This window comes from Musa acuminata, unplaced genomic scaffold (assembly GCF_036884655.1).
Source record: "Musa acuminata AAA Group cultivar baxijiao unplaced genomic scaffold, Cavendish_Baxijiao_AAA HiC_scaffold_463, whole genome shotgun sequence".
NCBI classification, from domain to species: domain Eukaryota; kingdom Viridiplantae; phylum Streptophyta; class Magnoliopsida; order Zingiberales; family Musaceae; genus Musa; species Musa acuminata.
In genome coordinates, this window is record NW_027020710.1 from 175,001 (window position 1) to 182,500 (window position 7,500).

The window sequence follows — 7,500 nt, forward strand, 5'->3', positions numbered from 1 at the left end:
TTTGCTTGTAAATATGTAAGTTCGAACAAGCTGCAGCGTTGCAAAGCGATCGCTCACCGAACCGAGCAAAACAGCCCCAAAACAGCCCAAAACGGCTCCGTTTTCGCGTGCCGCGGGAGGTGAGCGGAGTGCTGCCTCCGCTCACCAAAACGTCAGCCATCTCAGCACCCAGGAACCCCCCGGGTGGCACATGGCTGGATGGGGCTTCGGTTATATACCGGGCGTTGAACACTCTTTCGCAAGTTCGCACGTGACCTTTACGGGAACTTGGTGTTGCGTCCGGGACCAGGTGAGCGGCTGTTTGTGGGCTTGCAGCTGTTCGTTCATCCTTGAAAGCCTTGCTTTTCCCCCTCTCCCTCTTTTCTCTTGTGCACACAAGGTGTTCGACGAATTGCTTGTAAAGCTTTCCTTTTCGCGAGACTTCGGGACGTGTCCGTTGCTCGTTCTTTCGATCTAACTCTCTTTCTCTTTTACAGGTCCTTCGGGACCTGCGAGAGGTTACAAAGTGGGCTGATCCTTGCGGAGCAAGATCGCAAGGGCGAAGCGCGACTTAGGCAAGGCAAGCTAAGTTCGCGTCTTTGCCGCAAGAGTGACTCGCGACTTAGGCAACGCAAGCTAAGTTCGCGTCGTTGGCCGCAAGGGTGCCGCACGCCTTAGGCAATTCCAGCTAAGGTCGTGACATTGTGGTATCAGAGCGGGCAAGCTCTTCGATCGAACAGCGAACGAACTTCGCAACTTCGCCATGGCAAAGCATCGTGGCGAATCAAGCAAGACGGGGCAGGCCGGACCCTTGCCCCAAGCAGCCGCAGGTGGGCTGCATGTGCACACTCGCTCTCATGCTGTTGGAGCCGCTCATGAGGATCGCGGCAGCGAACAGGATGAGCGAGAAGTTGGCAACTCTCCGCGAGCGGAGGAAGCGCAATCTGGTGCGCTAACTGGGAAAAAGAGTCATAAGGAGAGACTCACGACGGCGGAAACCCGCCTGGATGTTCTGGAAGCGAGCATGGAGGAACTCTACCATGGCCAACAAAGACTTGTTGGGGTAGAGAGCTCGCAAGAGGAAGCGGAGTCCAGGATCGACAAGGTCGAGGCCCTAGTCGACCGACTGTCCGATGACACCAAGGACTCCGTGCAGCACTTACAAGATGTTGTGGCGGAACTCACGGCGAAGGTGGCTATGCTCACAAGAACGCTAAATGCGGGAGGAGGCAACACCCGCGTTGCACCGCCACAAAACTTGAGGGCACCTGAGCCCCATGGATACGGAGGGGCCAGAGATGCCAAGGAGCTCGAGAACTTTCTGTTTGACATGGAACAATACTTCCGAGCTACGAGACCCGATTCTGAAGATACCAAAGTTTCAATAGCAACAATGTATCTGAACGGAGATGCGAAACTTTGGTGGCGAACTCGTTGGGAGGAAATCCAACAAGGTCGGTGTCGAGTCGACACATGGGAAGACTTGAAGCGAGAGTTGAGAACTCAGTTCCTACCGGAGAACACAGAGTTCGTCGCAAGAAGGAAGTTGAGACAACTCCGCCAAAGTACCACCATCCGAGACTATGTAAAGCAGTTTTCTGCACTGATGCTGGACATACAGGACATGTCCGAGAAGGACAAGTTGTTCAGTTTCCTTGATGGTTTGAAACCATGGGCTCAGCAAGAGCTGAATCGAAGGAATGTTACCGACGTGGTCGGGGCAATTGCAGCTGCAGAAAGGCTCACCGACTTCGTTTCCTCTGAAGACCCAGCGAGAAGGAAACAATCTTCAAGCAATCGCCCTCAAAAACATTCTCGAGGGAAGGAGCTCGGGGGCGAACAGAAGAAGAAGAGCTCCCACAAAGGGCCGAACCCAAAAGGCAAGGCCTCGAAACCTGGAGGATGCTTCTTGTGCGGAGGACCGCACATGGTAAGGGAGTGCCCACAGAAGCAGGCACTCAACGCTTTGACAGCTTCTATCCACCCTCCCCGATCGGACAAGGGCAAAGCTGTTGCCCTTAGCTCAAGCAGTTCTGAATCCAGCAGCGACGATGAAGAGTCGCAAGGACCCCGAATGGGAGCAATGCGTTTGTTGAACGCTATGCGGGGTCAAGTGGGGGAGAACATGAAGACGAAGGCACAAAAAGCAGGAAGTAGTGAACTGATGTATGTGGACATCAAGCTGAATGGCCAAACGACCCGTGCAATGGTGGACACGGGCGCTACCCACAACTTCATAGCCGATCGTGAAGCACAGCGACTTGGGTTGACATTGGAGAAGAGCCCAAGCCGAATGAAAGCAGTGAACTCGGAGGCCAGGCGAATCTCCGGATTGGCGAAGGGAGTTCCCATCAGAATCGGGACTTGGAGCGGAACCACCAACATGATGGCCGTGCCACTAGACGACTTCCAAGTGATTCTTGGAATGGAGTTTATGCACGCGGCGAAGTTGGTGCCGATGCCATTCTTGAATTCCCTATGTATGATGGGAGGCGATGACCCCTGTGTGGTGCCCGTCTCTCGGAGAGGAACCAAGGAGCCCCAACATATTTCGGCATTACAATTGAAGAAAGGGGTGCGAAAGGGCGAACTAACATTCGTGGCTGCTATGAAGCTAGAGCCACTCAATGAAGAAGCCATTCAAGAACCTGCTGTGGTGGCCAACGTCCTGAAGGAGTTCAAAGACGTTATGCCACCTGAGTTGCCGAAGACTCTTCCGCCACGCAGAGGCGTGGATCACAGTATTGAGCTGGAGCCAGGAGTGAAGCCTCCAGCGAGACCACCCTATCGCATGGCCCCGCCAGAGTTGGCAGAACTTAGAAAGCAGTTAGGTGAACTGCTAAGCGGTGGTCTCATCCGCAGCTCAAAAGCACCTTTCGGAGCTCCAGTTCTCTTTCAGAAGAAACAAGATGGGAGTCTCCGATTATGCGTCGACTATCGAGCCCTCAACAAAGTAACGGTGAAGAACAAGTATCCCATCCCGCTCATCGCGGACTTGTTCGATCAACTGGGCAAGGCGAAGTATTTCTCAAAACTCGACCTCCGGTCGGGGTATTGGCAGGTGCGCATTGCTGAAGGCGACGAAGCAAAGACTACTTGTGTGACCAGATATGGAGCGTTTGAGTTCTTGGTGATGCCTTTCGGCTTAACCAACGCTCCGGCCACATTCTGTACTCTCATGAACCAGCTATTCAAGGAGTATTTGGATAAGTTCGTGGTCGTCTACTTGGACGATATCGTCGTCTACAGCCAAACGCTCGAGGAGCACGTCAAGCACCTTCGGACGATTTTCAAGGTTCTCAGGGAGAACACGTTGTTCGTAAAAAGGGAGAAATGCTACTTTGCTCAGACTGAGATCCTATTCTTGGGGCATCGAATCGGTGATGGCTCCATTCGGATGGATAAGTCGAAGGTGCAAGCAGTTGCGGAATGGCGAACTCCAAAGAAGGTGCCAGAGTTGAGATCCTTCCTTGGTTTCGTCAACTACTATCGACGCTTCATCGCGGGATATTCGAAGCGGGCAACCCCACTGACGGAGTTGCTGAAGAAGGAGCAGCCTTGGAAGTGGTCTGACAGATGTGAGATAGCATTCCAAGATCTGAAGGCTGCTGTTCTGGAAGAACCAGTGCTCAAATTGCCAAACTATGGAGAGCCCTTTGAAGTCCATACAGATGCTTCGGACTTTGCTATTGGTGGAGTACTCATGCAAGAAGGTCATCCGGTGGCCTACGAGAGCCGCAAACTCAACGAGACCGAGAGGCGGTATCCAGTGCATGAGAAGGAGATGACAGCGGTGATCCACTGCCTACGAGTTTGGCGACACTACCTCCTTGGGTCGCGATTTGTGCTGAGGACAGACAACATCGCCCTGAGTTATTTCCAAACTCAGAAGAAGCTCTCCCCAAAGCAAGCACGGTGGCAGGACTTCCTGGCTGAATTTGATATGGCAATGGAATATAAGCCCGGGAAGGCGAACGTCGTGGCCGATGCACTGAGTCGGAAGGTGGAGTGCGTGAATGCTACACAACTGGAGGGCAGAGGCCAAACAAGTCAGTTACACTCCAACTTCCTTTCCCGAATCAGAGATGGACTGTATAGTGATCCCCAGGCAGTTATCCTGATGCAGCTCATCAAAGAAGGCAAGGCACGACGATTTTGGGTCCAGGAGGGACTTGTTTACACAAAAGGGAATAGGGTTTATGTTCCCCGAGTGGACAACTTAAGGCGTGAACTCTTAAAAGAGTGTCACGATTCCCTTTGGGCTGGACATCCCGGCATTCACAGAACATTGGCTCTCGTGGAGAGGGCCTTCTACTGGCCAAAGATGGGGATTGATGTGGAGGAGTATGTTCGAACATGCCTTACTTGCCAACAAGACAAGGTGGAGCAGCGGAAGCCGGTGGGACTTTTGGAGCCGTTGCCCGTACCAGAAAGGCCATGGGAGAGCATTTCCTTAGACTTCATATCAAGCTTGCCACCTGTAGGGGGACTTGGATCGATACTTGTGGTGGTCGATCGGTTTTCAAAGTATGCAACATTCATTGCTGCTCCCCTACACTGTTCAGCTGAAGAGGCGGCCAGACTGATGATGAAGGGTGTAGTGAAGTATTGGGGAGTCCCACACAATATCATTAGTGATCGAGACGCTCGGTTTCTGGGACGGTTCTGGACCGAGCTATTCAAGTTGTTGGGATCAAAGTTATACTTCTCTACAAGCCTCCACCCCCAGACGGATGGTCAGACTGAAAGAATAAATTCGCTCTTGGAGCAGTATCTCCGGCACTACGTGAGTGCCAATCAACGAGATTGGGTGAAGCTGTTGGACATCGCCCAATTCTCCTACAACTTGCAGCGGAGCTCTGCATCCAACAAGAGCCCCTTCGAAATTATCACAGGACAACAACCGTCGACTCCGCACACTATGGCAATTGGGTATACGGGGAGTAGTCCATCAGCCTACCATTTCGCAAAGGAGTGGCATCGAAATGCCGATATTGCGCGGGCTTACTTGGAGAAGGCGGCAAAACGGATGAAGAAGTGGGCAGACTTGGGAAGGCGACCACAGGAGTTCAAAGTTGGCGATTTGGTGTTGGTAAAGCTCCAACCAGCATCACTCCAATTCTTCAGGAAAAGAGTCCACAAAGGATTGGTGCGTAAGTATGAAGGGCCCTTCCCAATTATCAGCAGGGTAGGCAATGTTTCTTACAAGTTGCAGCTGCCGGCGTGGTTCAAAATTCACAACGTTCTTCACGCCAGCAACCTGAAGGCCTACCATTCAGATCCGCAAGATGCTTCTCGAAGTGTTCCAACTCGGCTACCTCCCATCACAGCCTCCTACGAGAAGCGAGTGGAAACCATTCTGGCGGATCGCAAGATAAAGCTACCCAACGGAGCGGAGCAAACAGAGTACTTGGTGAAGTGGCGAAAGCTTCCCCGAACTGAAGCCAGTTGGGAGCCTGAAGACGCCCTGCGACATGAAGAAGACGTCATCAACAACTACCAACAAGCGTCGACGAGGGCGTCGACAGTTTAAGTGGGGGAGAATGTCACGAACGGTCGTCGCGCACCCGCAACAACTTCGTTCAACGAACCGTTCGTCGCTCACACCCGCATGTACAGCTGCTTGACAGCATGTTTTCCCATGGTTTTGGGTCATTTTGCTTGTAAATATGTAAGTTCGAACAAGCTGCAGCGTTGCAAAGCGATCGCTCACCGAACCGAGCAAAACAGCCCCAAAACAGCCCAAAACGGCTCCGTTTTCGCGTGCCGCGGGAGGTGAGCGGAGTGCTGCCTCCGCTCACCAAAACGTCAGCCATCTCAGCACCCAGGAACCCCCCGGGTGGCACATGGCTGGATGGGGCTTCGGTTATATACCGGGCGTTGAACACTCTTTCGCAAGTTCGCACGTGACCTTTACGGGAACTTGGTGTTGCGTCCGGGACCAGGTGAGCGGCTGTTTGTGGGCTTGCAGCTGTTCGTTCATCCTTGAAAGCCTTGCTTTTCCCCCTCTCCCTCTTTTCTCTTGTGCACACAAGGTGTTCGACGAATTGCTTGTAAAGCTTTCCTTTTCGCGAGACTTCGGGACGTGTCCGTTGCTCGTTCTTTCGATCTAACTCTCTTTCTCTTTTACAGGTCCTTCGGGACCTGCGAGAGGTTACAAAGTGGGCTGATCCTTGCGGAGCAAGATCGCAAGGGCGAAGCGCGACTTAGGCAAGGCAAGCTAAGTTCGCGTCTTTGCCGCAAGAGTGACTCGCGACTTAGGCAACGCAAGCTAAGTTCGCGTCGTTGGCCGCAAGGGTGCCGCACGCCTTAGGCAATTCCAGCTAAGGTCGTGACAGGGTGGCACAGGGCTGGATGGGGCTTTCGTATAGCAGGGACGGTGCTGCCTCTCGCTTCGCTCGCTGTTCGCCGCTCACCGCTCGCTCGCTCAGCCAAAAATGGCCAGTTTTGGCCCGTTTTTGGGCTGTTTTGGCCTGTTTTTGGTCCGTTCTTGCATGGCGCGGTGACCGTCGTGAGCGGAGCAAAACGTCAGCCATCTCAGCACCCTGGAACCCCCCGGGTGGCACAGGGCTGGATGGGGCTTTCGTATAGCAGGGACGGTGCTGCCTCACGCTTCGCTCGCTGTTCGCCGCTCGCCGCTCGCTCGCGCAGCCAAAAATGACCAGTTTTGGCCCGTTTTTGGGCTGTTTTGGCCTGTTTATGGTCCGTTCTTGCGTGGTGCGGTGACCGTCGTGAGCGGAGCAAAACGTCAGCCATCTCAGCACCCTGGAACCCCCCGGGTGGCACAGGGCTGGATGGGGCTTTCGTATATAGCAGGGACGGTGCTGCCTCTCGCTTCGCTCGCTGTCCGCCGCTCGCCGCTCGCTCGCGCAGCCAAAAATGGCCAGTTTTGGCCCGTTTTTGGGCCGTTTTGGCCAGTTTTTGGCCTGTTCTTGCATTGCGCGGTGACCGTCGAGAGCGGAGCAAAACGTCAGCCATCTCAGCACCCTGGAACCCCCCGGGTGGCACAGGGCTGGATGGGGCTTTCGTATAGCAGGGACGGTGCTGCCTCTCGCTTCGCTCGCTGTCCGCCGCTCGCCGCTCGCTCGTGCAGCCAAAAATGGCCAGTTTTGGCCCGTTTTTGGGCCGTTTTGGCCAGTTTTTGGCCTGTTCTTGCATTGCGCGGTGACCGTCGAGAGCGGAGCAAAACGTCAGCCATCTCAGCACCCTGGAACCCCCCGGGTGGCACAGGGCTGGATGGGGCTTTCGTATAGCAGGGACGGTGCTGCCTCTCGCTTCGCTCGCTGTCCGCCGCTCGCCGCTCGCTCGTGCAGCCAAAAATGGCCAGTTTTGGCCCGTTTTTGGGCCGTTTTGGCCAGTTTTTGGCCTGTTCTTGCATTGCGCGGTGACCGTCGAGAGCGGAGCAAAACGTCAGCCATCTCAGCACCCTGGAACCCCCCGGGTGGCACAGGGCTGGATGGGGCTTTCGTATAGCAGGGACGGTGCTGCCTCTCGCTTCGCTCGCTGTCCGCCGCTCGCCGC